Source organism: Anabrus simplex, chromosome 7 (genome assembly GCF_040414725.1).
Source record: "Anabrus simplex isolate iqAnaSimp1 chromosome 7, ASM4041472v1, whole genome shotgun sequence".
Classification (NCBI taxonomy): domain Eukaryota; kingdom Metazoa; phylum Arthropoda; class Insecta; order Orthoptera; family Tettigoniidae; genus Anabrus; species Anabrus simplex.
Genome location: NC_090271.1, coordinates 188,565,844 through 188,585,511, shown reverse-complemented (window position 1 = coordinate 188,585,511; position 19,668 = coordinate 188,565,844). Strand labels below are relative to the sequence as shown.

Genomic DNA, 19,668 nt, shown 5'->3' with positions numbered 1-19,668 from the left:
TTCCGCCAGCTTTTGAATCTGGCCATTCAGAAATTTTCTCTAATTATTTTTAGCCAATAATCGGCTTCTTGTACCTTTTGGATTATCCAATGAGAATGAGAGGGAGTGTCCGGATTTAGTTCAGAGCCTTCTCGAAACATCCCCTCGGGTACATAAGCTGCGGATATTCAAGCCACCTTGTGTTATTGATCGTCGAAGTACTGAGTGTGTGTGTTAAGTCAGGAGGTGGGGTGCCTCATCCTTCGGCAGGCAGTACATCAGCGCGGGTAATGGCCACCAATTTTCTATCTTAGTAGCTGTCTCTGCAAACTTATCCGAGGGGAAGGTTCTAACCTTTAACTATGTAATCGTGTGATTTTCTAAAATATAAATTACTTCCTGCTAATGTAAAACTTCATAAAGTCTCTAACTGTAAATCGGGGATAGAGAGTGCGTTACCCTTTCGAGTTCTCTTTCAATTTTTCTTGACGTGACTACGATTTTGTAACTGTTCCTTTTCCTGTAATGCATTACATTAGCCATTCATTTTAGTCACCTCATTAGCTTCGGATTAGCCTCTGTATCAACGGGCCGCGAGCCCAATTAGGGTTTTATACTTGGTTTTCTAGGAGCGCAAGTGTACGCCTCCATACATTTTGTGTTTGGGCCGGTAATTTAACCTGTTCTTCTTTCCACGAAGGGCCTGTAGTTTGGATAATATATACCCCTGTGTACAAAAATTGTAAATTTGGGCCTAGAGAGGCCAGAAATTGTAAGATTTTTGTGTAATGTTGCCTTGAGTGGGCTGTAAGAAATTGGGAGCGCAGTCTCCTTGGTTAAATTTGGAGAGTATGTGAGCTCTTTTCTGGTATTTATGTAATATTGTGTGGGACCTTCGGAAGGCCGTAATTGTAACGGTTGGAGCAAAGTGCTCTGGAATCTGGTGTTGAAGTAAACGCTACATTGGCGACATTGTAAATATGCAAATTAGGGGCTTGAAGCCCAAAGGAGTTAAATTCCCTATTCTGGGGTTTTCTATTTTTATATCAAAATTGTCATTGTACCTGAAACACTGTCGTTAAGTTTGATTTTCTAAAAATAAATACAACCTTTATTTAAAGTTTTAAATTCATTCTTGATATCGTAGTTAGACACATTCAAGCCCGCACCTTCTTTCACCTCTCTCTGTTCCTCGGATAACTCCGTAACGTATATAATAAAGCAGTTTTATAATTTTAAACAATGTTACTACCATATATAAAAACAACCGAAGCAGTTATATCCGTTCACTTAAAAAAATAGAAAAAAATAAATGTACATTTTTTTTACAGATTTTTAAGAACAAAGAAGTTAATAATTAACTAAGATCATTGACGTATATTTAGAAACAGGGCCACATATTTTCAGTTTTAAATTCTAATTGGAAAAATTGAGAAAGTTGACAGTTAAACTTGAAAAAGTAAATGTTTGTTTGAAAACATTGTTATTTTTTATTTTACCTTTTCAATGGCTGCCTTGTGCTTGGCGGATTTCAGTTAAAGCTTGAATATCCGGATACGTTCGTCAAGTTCAGGCGCAAGTCTCCTTTGAGACAAATGTCCGACTTATCTTTGTTTTGGGCGAGGACCTGGACAACAGAACTAAACCCGTTTTCAACTAAGAATGTTGACGGGAACGAGATGAGAAGTGATTCAGTTTTCCCCACAGTTATGGATAAGTGTCCATAAGCTTCACTGAGGCTAACTCGTAAACGCTCTGCTCGGAAATGAATTTCGCCTCACAGTCATACTTCAGATCTAGAAACGAGTTATTAAGCCTATCCAAAGCTTCAAACGAGAATCTAGAATTCAATCCGGAATTTGTAACGTACGTTAGTCAAATCTTCAAATCCTGATTCCATGTAAGTTTTTAACTGGTCAAGCTGATCAGTAAAAATTATGATTTTGTCTTCTGGGAGTTCAGGAGTCTCGTTGTCTGACAATGAACACCTTTTTAAGGGTCGGAGACTGAATCAGCTCTTTACGGACAATATTTACGTTGTGAATATCAAACTTGGCGATGAATGATGAAATAATTCCTTTGGCCTTGATAAGGTTCATCGTGTTTCCTTGAAGCCTTATATTTACTTTGTTAATTTTTTCAAAAATATCTGTAAAGTACACTAGTTCCAACTTGTGTTGCTTCAAATTCTCACTTAAAAGAGGATCAGATGTGTCGAGAAACTCAGTAACCGTGTAAAATAATTCGAAGAAACGGCGCAAACCGTTTCCTTTGGAAAGCCACCTCACGGCCGTATGTAGAAGCAAGCGTTCGAATTCTTCGTCATTTTCATGGCAAAGTCACGGACGGTCACTGAAAGAATTACTTTGTTATTGTTGACACCAGTAATAACCAGTCCATGCAAGACATCACTCAATGTTTTCGCAGATAAGTGTTGACGATGAATGACACAGTGGATAGTGATGACCGCTGGCACTTCTTTCTTAAGGTGGGCTAGAAACCCAACTTGCCGACCTGACATGGCAGGAGCACCGTCTGTTGCGCAAGCGCTCACGTTTGTTAGGGGAATCCTTTTTCCTCAAAATAATCTTGCACCACTTCAAAAATCGACGAGCCCTTCGTATCAGTGATCAAAGTTCTAGCAAACAACATTTCCTCGGTAATTTCCCTTTGTTTATTGATAAAGTTCGCGTAAGATGATTAAATACAATTGCTTTGTTATAAATCACAGTTGATTCATCAATCTGCAATGCAAATTTACTTTTTTCAACAAATTGGCGGGTTTGGATTCATCGTCCGTGGCCTTTTAATCAATTCGCCTGGAACCACTATTGTTGCTCAAAGGAACCGATTGACTTATTACAAGGGCCCTCGCCTAGCATGATATCAAGCTTTTTTTTTTTTGGCTGTGAGCTTGCATCCGGGAGATAGTAGGTTCGAATCCCACTGTCGGCAGCCCTGAAGATGGTTTTCCGTGGTTTCCCATTTTCACACCAGGCAAATGCTGGGGCTGTACCTTAATTAATGCCACGGCCGATTCCTTCCAACTCCTAGGCCTATCCTATCCCATCGTCGCCATAAGACCTATCTGTGCGGGTGCGACGTAAAGCCCCTAGCAAAAACATTTTTTTTTTGGTTGCCGGTAAAACAAAAGTTTTGCCAATTGTGTGAGATTTAGCATATTTATCGATCAATAAAGACACTTCGTAAGAATCAAGAAGACATTTGTCAAGATCGGTTGCTCGTTTTTTAAATAAGTCACTCACATTGGGCCGTTTATCAGCTTTAGCTTTGAGGTGTTGAAAATAACTAAGTTCTTTACTCACTTTATCACTGTGTACTCTTGATAAATTATCTTTAATTCGCGAAGGCTTCATGGCTTCATTACTAGCAACTGTTTTATCGCACAAAAGACAATGTGGAAACTGCACATTTTGCGGTGACGCGATAAAACCGAATTTTAAATACTCAGCTGAGTATTGACGACACTTCCTTCTGGAATCCATTGTGCATGAACTTCTACGCTTCAAAACAAACGCACAAATACAGAAAAGACATCCACAAAAACTGATGGTGAGGCACACAAAGGCTACTTAAGACTGAAGACGAATGTAGATCAATGTCAAGTATGTTGTGATGGCAGGAGGGGAAGGGGGTTGGATCACCGCTCGGTAACGCTGAGCAACAACAGGTGGAGGGGTGAGTGCAGTGAACTCGCCGGCTGAGAACAGCCAGTGACTCGTGCTACCCGGCAACTTCTACTGTACAGTACTATTTTAATTTTCTCCCCTTTTAATTCTCATTGCCCCCTAATAACCTAAATCGCCCACTTGGGGGTGATCGCCCCCAGGTTGGGAACCACATGTCTAAAGCAATTGTTGAGGAGTGTGAAAAACAGGTGTGTGTCTTTAAAATTGGTAAGAAATAGTAAGGACCCATTTTAGTATAATAGGGAAATAAAGGAATTTAGAAGGAAATGCAGATTAGAAAGAAACACAGTTAGGAGCTTACTGGAAAATGTAATTTGATGGAAAAATCTGCTAGGAAAACGAGACGGAAAATATAATTGGTAGTCACATGAATTTCTGGAAGCAATGGAAGGATATGTATAGATACTTTAAGGCAGAAGCAGGGTCTAGGAAGGACATTCCAGAGATCATTATTGGCAATCGGGAATGTGTAAAGGCAGAAGTATTCAGTCAGTAATATGTAAAGGTAGTTAGATGGATATAAATATAATGTCCCGGTAAATGAGGCGACTAGCACTGGCGAAATACTGAAATTTACCTATTAATAGCTGAGAACCCGGCGTTGTCCGGATAGTTTTTGAAAGTTTAGCCTTAGGATTTGTATTGTCGGTAATTATGTGTAAAGTGAATTTTTGTTGAATTCCTTATTGAGACGCTGATTAATATTTTACGATCTATTATGTAGTCGTAGGGTTATTTATATGGTTCGATTTCAACTTTGAGATTATTTCATTTCCGAGTAAAACTTTGTCCTCGTGAAAGTCCGAATTGACAGGAAACTGTTTGATCCATTCAAAAAATATGATTTAACCCTAGCGCTATAGATATGGTGTACACGATACCAACTGTCGTTTAGACTGTCACCAATAAGCCTTGCGACTCCAAAAACTGTGGATTCAACACTAATATTAGTCATTTTAGATTATTCTCTTTTCACCTCATCTCAGCCGCTGTCCCAATGGAGGCTAAACATGGGCATAAACAATATCCAGAGCGTCACAATTCACCTCAGTGACATATAAACAATGGATTCGATATTAATATCGGTTATTTTTAATTGGTTTTACATGTCATCCCCTACCATTCCTCACCCCTAGCGGGGGTAGGAATTTATTACCTTCATAGCATTTTGCCCAGATAGTAAGTCATACGTAGGCCTGCCGAGTTTGGATAACAGCTGTGGTAGAACATATATCCATAATATCCATTATTTTGGGTTTTTTATGTCTCATCACTTCTTACTCCCATTGCCGATGGGATTGAACTTGGACTTAGACGACATCCCAAATGTCAGTGTTCATCCCAACAACCCTGAGAAATATGGGTTTGAAAATAATACTGGTCGTTTTCGCTTATTCTTACATGTTATCCCCTTCCGTTCGCCATACCTAGGGGTATCTCACATCGATAGTAATTTTATCAAGGAAGTAAGTCAAATGTGTGCCAAGTTAGGTTGAGAGCTATGCTGTAACACACACACATACATCCATAATCTCGCCCATTCTGGACATTCTTTTTCTTCTCAACCCCCATGCCTATGAGGGACTGTTGACTTAAAACGGTAACTGGAGTGTCACTATTGATCACAGCAACCCCGATAGCTATGGATTCGACACTAATATAGGTCGTTGTTGATTATTTTTACATCGAATTTCCACCCCCAGGGTCGCTAGGAGTGTTCAACCCCCGTAGTATTTGCTTCCAAATAGTAAGTCATATGTGAACCAAGTTTCGTTAAGAGGTATACCGGAACATACCCCCTCTCGTAAGGGGGCTAGAGGTGTCATGGAGCCACAGTATTGCTTTCCAAATAGTAAGTCACATTTGTACCAATTTTAGTTGAGAGTTATGTTGGAACATACAGACACACATATACACAGTATGTCCATAATCTCGGTCATTTCTGGACATTTTATTTTTCACCCCTTCTCACCCCTACGCCGATGAGGACTGAACTTGGACCTTGGAGAGTATTTAGAAGTTGTGGAAAGGATGTAAACTAGAGGTCGTTTAATATCCCAAATTAGAGTATATGGTTCCAGGGTATGCCACACACAAAGACTACCTGATATGAGAAATGGAAAAGATTCAAAGAAAAGCAGCGTGGTTGATTTCCGACAAAGGAATAGTGTTACGAAGATCTTGTAAACTTTGGGCTGGGAAGACTTGGGAGTGAGGAGACGAGTTGCTCGACTAAGCGGCGTGTTTCGTACTGTCGGTAGAGAAATGGCGTGGAATAACATTAGTAGAAGAATAAGATTAAAGAGGTTGAAACATATCTCTTCACATGGTTGTGAAAGTAGGAAAGATCATACTGTGAAGACAAAGTGGGAATTCAAGAGGACACATTAGGGCAAATATGCATTTATAGGATGAGGAGTAAGGGATTGCAATAATTTATCAAGGTAAATGTTCAATAAGTTTCTAAGTTCCTTGAAAACGTTTAAGAAAGTGCTAGGTAAACAACTGAGAGGATATCTGCCATCTGGGCGACAGCCCTAAAAGCAGATTATTGATTGATTGATTGATTGATTGATTGATTGATTGATTGATTGATTGATTGATTGATTGATTGATTGATTGATTGATTGATTGATTGATTGATTGATTGATTGATTGATTGATTGATTGATTGATTGATTGATTGATTGATTGATTGATTGATTGATTGATTGATTGATTGATTGATTGATTGATTGATTGATTGATTGATTGATTGATTGATTGATAATTCCTGTATTCATTCATTCATTCATCCATTCATTTATTTCTGGGAAAGGGATTCATGTATTCTGATTGACCGTATGGAAGATAATATTAATACTCTTGCCATTAATGCTTTCACGGCCCGTACTTATAGACATGATTGTTCATAGGCTTTTGGGCTTATACCGTGTCATGAAAATAAGGTGAAATTCTTAACGTTTCGCAGAAAACTGTGCTCGCGTCCTCAGAAGAAATCTCGACTGTCCACGAGAAAAGCTTCTTAAACACTAACACATTGAATTTCGGAATGTTGTAATAGAAGTGGAAATGGTACGTTCGTTCGCCACCAGATGGCCCCCAGGACGTGGCACAACGCTTGTGTTCGAAGCGGAAGCTGACAACCATCACAATCAGACTAAGCGGTTCACATATCGTGCTGCGTAACATATGGCAAGTGTAAGACATAGAGATAAGCCTGGAATGAAACATCTGGCGACGAGTACGAATTTGGAAAAGACCGAGGCGAAATAACAATAGTGAAGGGACAGGAAAGGGAACTACCCACGTAAATTCTTAATGGCTGGCAACCAGATATTACTTAATTGATAGCCAGTGTCCCTCTTGAAATTGTTAGGATTTCTACGTATTTCCACAGCTTCCCGTATAATCCTGGACCTGTAGTGTCTAGTGTGGGTAAGAGCTCGAGCATCTTGAACATGACATCATGACCCGACGATAGAGCGTGCTCAGCTATTGCCGATTTATCAGGTTGGTTGAGACGAATATTACTTTCATGTTCTTTGATGCGGGTACCAATGGACCGGCACGTTTGTCCGATGTATATTTTACCACACGTACAGGGAATATCGTATACCCCAGGATGTAAAAGTGGGGACAATTTGTCTTTGGTTTTACTCAGACTGTGAGAAATTTTAGTGGCGGTGCCAAACACGGTTTTGATATTGTGTTTGCGGAGGACCTTCGCAATTCGATCTGTGGTGTTGTGAATGTAAGGCAAGTAGGCAGTTCCCTTCACTTCTTCCTCCTGTGAGCTTTGCTTGGTCCTTTCTCTGGGATGCAGAGCTTTATGAATCTGCAAATCGCTGTAACCATTACCCTTGAACGCGACTTTGAGCGTGTTCATCTCCAGCTGGATATGTATGGCTCACAAATTCATCTCGCCCTCTTGGCGAGTGTCGTGAGAATGCGGTTTTTTTCTTTTCTGATTGATGGTGTGAGAATCTACATGAAGATAGCGATTTGTGTGGGTAGGTTTACGATAGACGGTATGTCCTAAGGAGCCGTCCGGTTTCTTTCTTACTAGAACATCCAAGAAAGGAAGGCATCCGTCTGACTCCAACTCATAGTGAATTTTATTGACGGATGTTGCTGATTTAGTTGGTTTAGAAATAGATGACGTTTCTCAGGACCTTCTGTCCAGACCACAAATGCATCATTAACATACCTCCACCATATCATAGGCTTGACGGGAGCCGAAGTAATAGTCTCTTCCTCAAAATGCTCCATACCGAGCTCGATAGCTGCAGTCGCGTAAGTGCGGCCAGTATCCAGTATTCGGGAGATGGTAGGTTCGAACCCCACTGTCGGCAGCCCTGAAAATGGTTTTCCGTGGTTTCCCATTTTCACATTAGACAAATGCTGGGGCTGTACCTTAATTAAGGCCACGGCCGCTTCCTTCCCACTTCTAGCCCCTTCCTGTCCCATCGTCGCCATAAGACCTATCTGTGTCGGTGCGACGTAAAGCAAGTAGCAAAAAAAAAAACGCTCCATAAAGTAGTCACTACAGGTGAAAGTGGACTTCCCATAGCCACTCCGTCCGTCTGTTCGCAAAAATTCCCACCCCACAAGAAATAACTGGACGTCATGCAGTGGTTAAAATAGCTTGGTAATGTCCTCAGGGAACAGGTTTTCAATTAGAGACATGACCGAGTCAATCGGTACTTTAGTGAATAAGGACTCCACATCGAAACTCACCAAAAGTGCATTAGGTTGAAGGGTTATTGTTGACAGCTTGTTGACGAAATACCGAGAGTCCCTGACGTATGATTCAGTACGTCCTATGTGTGGCTGAAGCAATTTGCTTAGATATTTAGCCAGAGCATACGTAGGAGAACCTATCGCACTAACAATAGATCTGAGGAGAACAACTTTTTTATGGATCTTAGGTAGTCCATATAATCTAGGTGGCATTGCAGATCATTAAAAATTTACATAGGTAGTTCCCTTCCCTGTCCCTTCACTATTGTTATTTCCTCTCGGGGTTTTCTAAATTCGCACGTTCCTCGTCCCCAGATGTTTCATTCCAGGCTTATCTCTATGTCTTACACCTGCCATATGTTACGCAACACGATATGTGAACCGCTTAGTCTGATTACGATGGTTCCGACAGCTTCCGCTTCGAACGCTAGCGTTGTGCCACGTCTGGGGGCCATCTGGTGGCGAATGAACGTACCATTTCCACTTCTATTATAACGTTCCGAAATTCAGATTGTCATTGTTTAAGAAGCCTTTCCTGTGAACAGTCGAGATTTCTTCTGAGGACGCAGAACACAGTTTTCTGCGAAACGTTAAGAATTTCACCTTATTTTCTTGACACGGCATAAGCCCAAAAGCCTATACACTATCATGTATATTAATACTCTTGTCTCAAAATCCATTTAATACAAAACATACGCTTTTTCTGTTTCCGGTGGCGGTGGTCATCGTTTTAACGGGAAGCCACCGGTGACCACGGGTCCCTTGTAACAATATATTCAGAAAGTATCCCTTAACAACCTCCGGAAGTTTGTCACTGGAGTTAGGCTTCACCCTGTTTATTCTCGTGTATTGCTTGTAGTGACGGAAGTTTCTGAGGTCATGTTCGGCTCGCCAGTTTTGTACCTAATTTTCTCAGTACACTCAATGGCGTGAGCTGAATGTACCACTGTGTGAGTGTGTTGTCTGGGGCTGTAGGTGTAATTATACGGGCTAGGAGTGGGAAGGAAGTGGATGTGGCCTTGAGAAAGCTTGACATCCCAGCATTTGCCTGGAGTTCAAGTGTGAAACCACGGAGGACCATTTCGATTATGGCTGACGGAGAATTCTAACTCACCTTTCTCCCAAGTACAGAGCTAGCAGCGGTAACCAGTTCGGTTCTGGCATAATAATGTCGTTAGTAAAAATAATATTTTTTCCATTGAACATTGAAAGAGGAAAAGCTGGTCATTATTTGAAACATAAATGAAAACCTACACCATGTTTTCCAGTCATTGACCGGGTCAGGGATGTAATGAATGAAACATATATAGGCTGTTATTACAATGGGGTCGCCACTCCCAAGGTGATGTATTAATGAGTGATAAATGCTATGAAATGATAATGGAGAGTGTTGCTGGAATGAAAGATGACAGGGAAAATCGGAGTACCCGGAGAAAAACCTGCCCCGCCTCCGCTTTGTCCAGCACAAATCTCACATGGAGTCACCGGGATTTGAACCACGGTATCCAGCGGTGAGAGGCCGACGGGCTGCCGTCTGAGCCACGGAGGCTCCATTATTTGCAACATAATTGGGCATTATTAAGAGTTGCCAAACCTGTGGTATAAGGGTAACTAGCTTACTTCTTACCTGGAGGGTCTGGGGTTGATTCCTGACTAGAAAATCCGAACAATACAAAGAGAGAATCGTCATCATGACAACGTGACACTCAAAACATCAGCAGTGTATCTGACCAAGCGGCAGTCGCCTTAGCAACTTAATAGTCTGAATGTGCCAGAAGTTTTCTTTTCGCCAGTAGTTTAACGTCGCACTAACTCAAATAGGTTTCCGGTGACAATGAGAGAGAAAAGGGCAAGGGCTGAGAAGTAAGTGGCCATGACCTTAATTAAGCTACAGCTCCAGCATTTGCCTGGTGTGAAAATTGGCAACCACGGAAAACCATCTTCAGGGCTGCCGATGGTGGGAATTATTATTATAATTTTTTTTTTTTTTTTTTTTTGCTATTTGCTTTACGTCGCACCGACACGGATGGGTCTTATGGAGACAATGGGATAGGAAAGGCCTAGGAATTGGAAGGAAGCAGCCGTGATCTTAATTAAGGTACAACCCCGGCATTTGCCTGGTGTGAAAATGGGGAACCACGGAAAACTATCTTCAGGGCTGTCGACAGTGGGGCTCGAACCCACTATCTCCCGATTACTGGATACTGGCCGCACTTAAGCGACTGCAGCTATCGAGCTCGGTATGGTGGGAATCAAACCCACCGTCACAAAAATGCGAACTTACAGCTAGGCGGCTTAAAGTACACAACCAAGCCGCTCACCCCAGAGGGTTTTGTTTGGTTAACTGATGAGAGGTGTAGGGTTGAAGTTAACCTGAGGCTCATCACCGATGTTTGAATAATTAGACGAAATTGCAAGGTGTCCAGCATTGCCAACTTAGACAAGTAGCGATCCTCTGAGCCCTGGACCAATACTGCACTTCAGGAGTGATACAGTGAGTACTTCAAGGAGAAGAGATGGTTGTGTCATTGTGGTGGGAAATATATGCCTGGGGCCCACCGCTGTGGTCTGCGGACAGATGATCCAGATTCGATTCTTAGTTCAGCCACAAACTTAAGACTGATTTGAGGGACTTTTACTCAAACAAATCAGAATATACTGTGCTGGTGTTGCTAGTTTATGTTAAGGCTTGGCACAGCGTGATGTGGTTGTTCTAGAATTGGTCTCTTTAGCCAAACAAGAACCCATAATCGGCAACCCTGATGCACCCGGTAGACATCGCTACAGTCGCCAGCGAGTGAGTGTCTATGATTTAAGCACAGATTGTATTTTATTATGCTGAGAATGTATTTCGCTACATTTATAGGCAATCTTTCAAGAAATGTACATTCACGTCAAAATGTGAGAAAATTACATCGAACCTATTCAACATCCGATAGTTATCTACCAATCAACAACACTTCATTTATGAAAGAGATTCTCCTTCCTGAGGGTGTTTCTTTCCATATTCTCTTTATTCTTCTTTAAGAACCAAGAGGGTGTTGAATATTCATTGAGAACCATTCTATTTCCATTATTGACAAAATCATGTAATGATATGCAAGGGACCTATTCATGTACTTGTAAAGCTTCATGATTCCTTGATGTATTTGAATATTCGAATTGTTTTATTTATGCAAGCAGTTCTCCTTAGCGACAGGATTCATGAACGTGAAGAGGCCTCTAATTTCTCTTCCATTATCTGCTGCTAAGAACGCTGTAGACCCTGAGGATGTAACCGTTTCCTTGTATTGTATCACTTCACTCTAATGGAAGAAGACCTCATTCTTTGGCGGAAATTCAGAACGCTAAAGACTAATTTGAACTTCACAATATGTCTGTACCATGGTTCGATAAAATTATAACAGATTTTTATATCTCACAAGCTGCTTCTAACAAGTGTTCGATCTTTTCATGAGGAGTAGGGCCTACTTGTGCTAATGTGCGAATGTTTGAGGTCAGTAGAAATTCCACCAGCTTTTCATAATGGCGTACTAATGATGTACACAACTGTTCATCACCACTTGCTGTCTTCACTTCACATGCTTCTCTGGCGGACATTCTCAAAGCTACTATCACTGTCATGAATCCAAACTGGTTATTACCATCTTTATATTCGGATGAATTACTTTTTTCTTTTCCCACACTGGAGTGCTTTCAGCATTTCACAATACCTGTCTCATATAAGAGGTGGTAAAAATCGACCCTAGAAAAGTCACTAGGCTGAAATTGTTCGTAGTTTATTTATTTACGTATTTATTTATTTATTTATTTATTTATTTATTTATTTATTTATTTACATAACAGCGATACTTCCCCAATTACAATAGACAGTCGTAGACTAATTTATACTAAATAATACTTACAGAAATTGAACAGATGTACGAATATTGGCCATAATAGTAATGATAGGCAATAATAACAATGATAAAATTAATAATAATGAATAATTGTCTGACAATTAGCTGTGAAACAAGAAAAGTAAAGAAAAATATACAAATATACTAATATAAATTAAATTAAAGCCATTGACTGTTGTTCTGAGGGGGCCAACAGCTGGGTCATCAGACAATCGGTTGAGAAAGCCAACATTAAAACGAGCATAGTTACGGTAAGAACTAATGTAAGTTATTTTACTGTCTTCTACGTCAGTACTCTAAAATGGGGCACTTAATAATTGTTGACAAGTGTTACGATATTTTTAAAGAAAATTCCACCTCTACAATCTTTCAGAATAACATTAATGAATCATGGTACATGTTTCGTCTTTGTTTGAAGATATCTTCAGCTATATACAAAAATGGAAACATGGATATATTTTTAAAAGTTATATTTGTTAACTAGTCAAAACCTGTCACATATGATCACAGTAACACACATGCATGTTAAGTTAAAATCTATGGATTCTTGTCAAAATAAACATTGCCATTAATACACATGTACACGTATAAGAATGCACGCTTTTGTGTTCTTAAATAAAAAATTATTTAGACTAGAAATTTTTCGCATCTTTGAAGAAGATCTTATTGTTATATGAAAGAAGATATGTAAACTATATGCACGTTTCCCCTAAAATCTAAAGATGTTGAGGTAACAAGTTTAACATACAAGCCCATCACTTTATTGAAGGCTGTGATTGTTGGTAACTGAAGCTGATTGAATTGGACAATTCCTGAGAAGAACGTTCTGCTGTGGACATTCTGGGTTTACATGATTCTTCAGCTTTCTCCCTATCCTCTTGAATGCTTTCTGATCCATTTATACCGAAGTATATTGACAGTTTGCAAATTTAGCACAATGTTGACATTTTTTTTGCTAATTGCTTTACGTCGCACCGACACAGATACGTCTTATGGCGACGATGGGACAGGAAAGGACTAGGAGTGGGAAGGAAGCGGCCGTGGCCTTTATTAACGTACAGACCCAGCATTTGCCTGGTGTGAAAATGGGAAACCACAGAAAACCATTTTCAGGGCTGCTGACAGTGGGGTTCGAACCTACTATCTCCCGAATGCTGGATACTGGCCACACTTAAGTGACTGCAGCTATCGAGCTCGGTTTGACATTTTTTATTGACGTGGTTAGACAGTTATGAAAGTTATGGTGACCAATGATAGTTAGTATGAAAATGTACTCTGAGAAAATATAAAGATACCACTTGCAGTACTCTAGCTCCCTGGAGTTAAGAGCTATATAGACTAATAGTGTTACTCTGTCGCGACAAACACTATACCAACTCAAATTGGCGGATGGCTCTTCCACTAGCCACGAGTTCAAGGATCATTGAACTATTTTCAAAGAACATTTTCGTCGTAAACCTCTTGAACTGTTTATAGATATCGTTTATATTCCCTACTTTATGCAGCTGAACTTATATGTTTCGGTGTGACGCTCAAAATTCTGCACAGGGCACAGTTCACGAACGAAACCAATGTATTGTTCTATCATTGCAGAGATCACATTCTATCAAAACACACCAAGGAGAAGCTACATGAATCAATCAATAAATTTGTGCCAAAATAACCTGTATACAAGTTTAAACTACAGTAGCTAACAAGCCTTTCATCCATTGTCGACATTTTCTGGAAATTTAACACTTACAAGTTTTCGGCGACGAATGGATGGGAATGCTTAGGGCCTAAAATTGAGTGAATATGTATTTAGGGTATAACCATGGCGTTTGCGTGGTGTGGCAATTGGACACCATGTAACGCTGCGGGGTGAGGGGGAGGTAGTGGCTGGTTTCAAACCCTCCCTCTCGCGGATACAATCTCACAGGTACACGACACATATCACATAGCCAACTCACTCTGTACTGAGAAATGAAAACAATAGCATTGGTTTTCAGTCCCACTAAGCACTTCTACGATTTTCGAAGACACGGAAATAATGGAAATTCGGTCCTGCTGGAATTCTTTTACCTGCCAACAAATCTACCGACACAATGGTGGCATATTTGGGCACATCATTTAAATGCCACTTGAATGAGTCAGGATCGAACCTGCCAACTTGGTTTCAGAAAATTAACGTCCTGTCTGAGCCATTCGACCCATCCTACAACACAGTACGTGATGATGTATCACTGCACTGCAAAACAGCGCGGTCATGCTTATTGGCAGTAAATATTGCAAACTATGTCTGTTTCTGTTCCTGGACCGATGCAATATTGCTGTATCCTTGCAGACGTCAGAGTAACACGTAGTTTCCATTGACCGGACGAGTTGGCCGTGCGCGTAGAGTCGCGCGGCTGTGAGCTTGCATCCGGGAGATAGTACGTTCGAATCCCACTATCGGCAGCCCTGAAGATGGTTTTCCGTGGTTTCCCATTTTCACACCAGGCAAATGCTGGGGCTGTACCTTAATTAAGGCCACGACTGCTTCCTTCCAACTCCTAGGCCTTGCCTATCCCATCGTCGCCATAAGACCTATCTGTGTCGGTGCAACGTAAAGCCCCTAGCAAAAAAAGAAAGTTTCCATTGTAGTCTGTGTCATTCATGACTGACAGTAGGGAAGCTGCTGAGGAAAGGCATTCAGGACACTAATAGTGCGTCTGTTTCTTATCAGAAGTGTAATTCGTTGGTGGTGCTGCAATAGCACCTTCTGGCCAAACCACCTCCCTCTAATCTTGGCAAGTACGATATACCTCTTTACAACACTACCATCGGCTCTTGTTAATTTGCAATAAACTTTTAAACTTCTGTGGTGCGATTTGTGGATCCAAGCTTATGATTTAGCAGACTCAAATAATGCATATTGTGGAAAAAAAGAAATGTTGTTGAGTTGAATAATTTTCTCACTTCTCAATATAATTTTTTTTTTCAAAATCTGGTAAAATTACGAGAGTTTTTAAAGAGCGCGAAAGGTCGCGCGTGAGCAAATTGCCTCAACGTTTGCATTTGTACATTTCAATGAATGATTTGGTCACAATTCATGATAAAACTACAGCACCACACTTCACTGAAAGCCACCATAAACCTCATGAATTTTACTTAAGAAGCTTTCTTGGAAATGCATTCATGTAAGAATGCACTACGCGAGGTGTCGCACGAAGGCAATTTGCCGCGGCAGGTGCGAGAGTGAAAGAAAACTTGAACTACTCCGGAACGCAGCAGGTAATACACTGACGATAATCAACGTCAGGCTGGAGAGAGGGAGGGGAGGGATGAAACGAGCGCCCTAAGCCCTACAGTGGCTAGCAACGAAATTATTAACAAATATTTAAAAAGTGCGGCAAACTGCCGCGGGCGCGACCTCTCACTTTCACGAGGGTAGCGTAATACTTACATTGGCTGATACGTTTAGCGAGTCTTAATAGAGATGATAAAGTCTAGTGTTTTATTTGCAAAGCTAAATCCTCTTATTATTGCAATTTCTCCTACAAGACTTCTTCACGCGATTTGAGTTTAACTCGACGACAGCATTACAGCCTACAGCATTCCGCTGTACAGCTACGAGAGCCAGCACGTTTTAACAGGGAGATCTTGATGAAAAAAAAGTTTATTGAATTCATATATTTATTGCCGAAATTGTGTGAGGTTGACTGATCAACCAGGATTATTTAGGTCTGGGTGGGGTTTAATGCCTGAGTGGTCTTTCTGTCGACAAGAGCTGGGACAGTGAAAATCTCACCCTTAAAGGCAGCCATTCAAACGAAGCACTATCAAGTTGGGAATCTAGCGTCTATACCAGGGCCTCTCAGAGTGCATGCACCTAGTGCACGGTGCAAAAACGACTTCGCTTGGTTGCCCAGCGTGCAGACCTCCACTCCTCGATTTTGGAGCAATAGCGCTTCTCTCTCTTTCCGCACGCCTGTCTCGCTCGGTCCCCCTGTGTCCCTCTTCCACACTTGCTCCGTAGCGGTCCAAATCCGAGCCGAATTGAGCCGATCTTAGCCGAGTAGCCCAGAGACGAAGCGTTCGTCCGAGCCGAGCCAAGTGGAACCGATGCACAGTGCACGGAGCTCTTGCGCCTCGATTTTCACGCATGAGAATTTGGGCGTTTGACAGGCCCTGGTCTAGATGACCGCGCCAGCGCACCTCCTGACACATTAGTGAATAATAATAAATCAAAATAACGCTGGCAAAATAGGACCGGAAGTCTCAATTGAAAAGACGAAGTACATAATACTAAGGATAGTCTGAAAAAGATAATAACAACGCAGGGTGATATACTAAGTGTCGAAAACATTACATGCCTAGGAGAGTTGCTGGAGGAGTACCAAGAAACAAGACATGGCTGAGGGACTAACTCAAATTAAATCAGCTTACATGAAGACCCTCGATCTACAATAAGAACGCACTATCATGGGGAACCTGGATACGGCACTACCAGACCATTGTAAGACCAGAAATTCTATACACTGGGCTTAAGAAGTAAGAACTCGAAGCGAAAACTCGAGATGCTAGAACGCAGGATATGGAGAAAAATCATATGACCCGCAAAAGCAGAGAAACATGGAAACTCATGAACAATGATGGCGTGCATAACAAGATGGCAAAGATAGTAGAAGTCATCGGGAAAAGAAGGCTGACTTTAGGTGGTTACGAGTACGTACTCAAAAGAATGACTACGGGCTGACAAATGAGGATCATGACACAATTTGGGAGCTCTAAGGCAAACCTAAATGGCAGAAAGAAGAGGATGAAGAGTTAAGGTCGAGAGGGATAACAGAACAGGGTGAAACATTTTTAAACAGAAATTCATGAACTGGAGAGTACCCGAAGATTGCATCAAGCCTGTGAAATGACAACCATTGCGAGAGGAAAGAAGAAACTGTCATATCAAGATAATGAAGGATTTGTGAGTAAGTCTGGAAACCGTAATAAACGAGGTACAAAGGGGCCATATCAATTCTAAAAACAAACCAGGGAAAATATCGAAGTATTTCATTAACCATATTGACACAGCTACCAAGGTATAACTTTCTGAGTGTTGATTTCTAGACGGCATGCCTACCAGTTTTGACATTTGGATTGTGCTGTTGTCTGGCAACGAAAGCGGAATTCTACTGGAACGTATGCTATGGCTGAGTTATTATTTTCTGTTGATACTGAGTGCGTCACCAGAGATCTTAAACATGCCCACAGCGATGACACGGAGTGTCAATATTATTGATTAGCCTTATAAAATCGACTACTTCAGCCGGAATAAGTGTTAATATTATTGACTAGCCTTATAACATCGACTACTTCAGCCGGAATGGAGTGTTAATATTACTGACCGTGAGGCTACAGCTGACGGGACAGGTGTTGGTCTGGCTTGTGTTCGCTTGTCGGCGAGATGGGGTGTGCGCGACCTTCGGCGAGGACGAGAACGAGTTTTTTTTACGTGAAGAGGGCGACCGCCCGGCTAACAAAAAAAAAAAAAAAAAATGAAGGTTGGCGAGAGAAGGAGGCCAGCGCGTGTCACCTGTAATTGCGAGGAACGATATGAATGAAATATTTATAATATCGTTGGTGGCGTGACATGCATATTTACGGAAGGGTCAAGGATTGAATTAAAATAAACTGGATAAATAATAGCACATTTAGAGGATATAAATTAAAACTGAAATTTTGAAATAATTTACACGACCTTGTGGCAAAAATGGTAATGAAGTTGTATATTCGTACAGTAGAAGAATTTAGTATCTAAATTGACTTTACTTCCGTACATGTGCACCAGACACGATATTTAAGTCATGTGATAAGATTACTCACTCTCACACTCACTGGCGTGTTCCTGGACTATCATCTGCAGTCGCTCAGCGTGGAACGTCGTGAATACTGTCGTCAAGAACAGTGGCTTCACTCCTGTGCTCTAAACCTCTGATAATTGTATTCAACTTAGAACAGTGCTGTGATCAGACGTCGAATGTGCAGATATTAATCCCTTAAGTACGTGTCATTTCCAAAATACAGTTACGTGTGTGTTTGGAGTTTATGCTAAAGCACTTTGTGTAAGTTTCAGCTTTTTCACGAGTGGACGCGGAAGACGTGGACGTGATCATTTCCAGAAGAGGACGGAACTTCGCATTATGGATTACCAGTGCTTCACCATGAAGTTCTAAACTATCGACCACCGTTGGCGGCGTCGGGATGCAGATTCTTTCATCCTAGCATGGCTGATTGAGAACCCAGACTTCCAGACGTGAAGATTTCTCCTTAAGTTAAGTCGATTACGTCTCATTTATATCTGTTCTATGTAGTTTTGTTCTATTCTTTCTTTCTTTCTTCTTAGCAAGCTATTTTGACACATTTTATGGTTGTTATTTGCTCGAATATGTCGTAAAACTGACACATGCGATTACTTAATAACCATGTGGCCATGAATTTGACAGTGAGGGTTCCGATAGAGTTATCCATGTGTTATCAACACCATCTTTGCTTATTGAGCGAATTTCGTCACGAATATGAATTAATTTATGTCCGATGGATTAAATGGTAGGATATTTCGTCCATATTTTCAATATTTTTCTTGTAATGGAACTTCTACTTGTACCTCGTGTTTGAGATAACGTGTCATCGGGATATTGAGTCTGAATTCTATGTACGAATTTAATGTAAATATGTGCATTGGGGGCATGTGATAATTAGTTAGAGTAATTAATCATCGAGACACATTTAAGTGGATATTATGTATTTGTAGGACGATGGTAGGTCCTGATATTTCGTGGTTACACATATTTGAGATTAGGATGCGACAAATTAGAGTCGTCATGGTAGTACACTGTACGTGTGGAGTATATGGAATAATTGTGCATGACATGAATCTTCGTGGAACTGAGCTTTTCACATGTTAATGGATTATTCGCGATGAATGCAGTGTAGTCTAATATTAGTGTCTTCAGATGAAGAAAATGAAAGTCCATGTTAATCGATGTACTTCTTAATTCGTGGGAATATCCCAACTTTTCTCAAGTAATTCGATAATTTCCAGTTGAAGGTACAGGTAAACGTTCGAGAAGGCCTTAGGTCTGAAGAACAGGTCTTCGACGAAATATCTAAGTCATATTTGATTCGTGACTATGCAAGCTCATTCGTGATGCAATTTTTCGCTCTCATGAGGTAACTCAATCTTGCTGTAACTCAATAAATCTGTTAACAGGAGAGTAATACGGTTGATCGACACTCGTCGACATGTACATAGTGTAGATATTTTCTTCTTAGTAATCACAGTCTTCTTGACAATTTCCGTAGTTAGCTGTAGAAGTAGTAAT

At 40.8% G+C, this 19,668-nt stretch overlaps 1 protein-coding gene across 1 annotated transcript in view; it reads right to left on the bottom strand.

Moving 5' to 3' along the window:
* LOC136877774 (adenylate cyclase type 3-like) overlaps positions 1–19,668 on the bottom strand; it is a 1,080,140-nt gene that overhangs the window by 437,808 nt on the left and 622,664 nt on the right. The gene's annotated exons all lie outside the window — the stretch shown is intronic.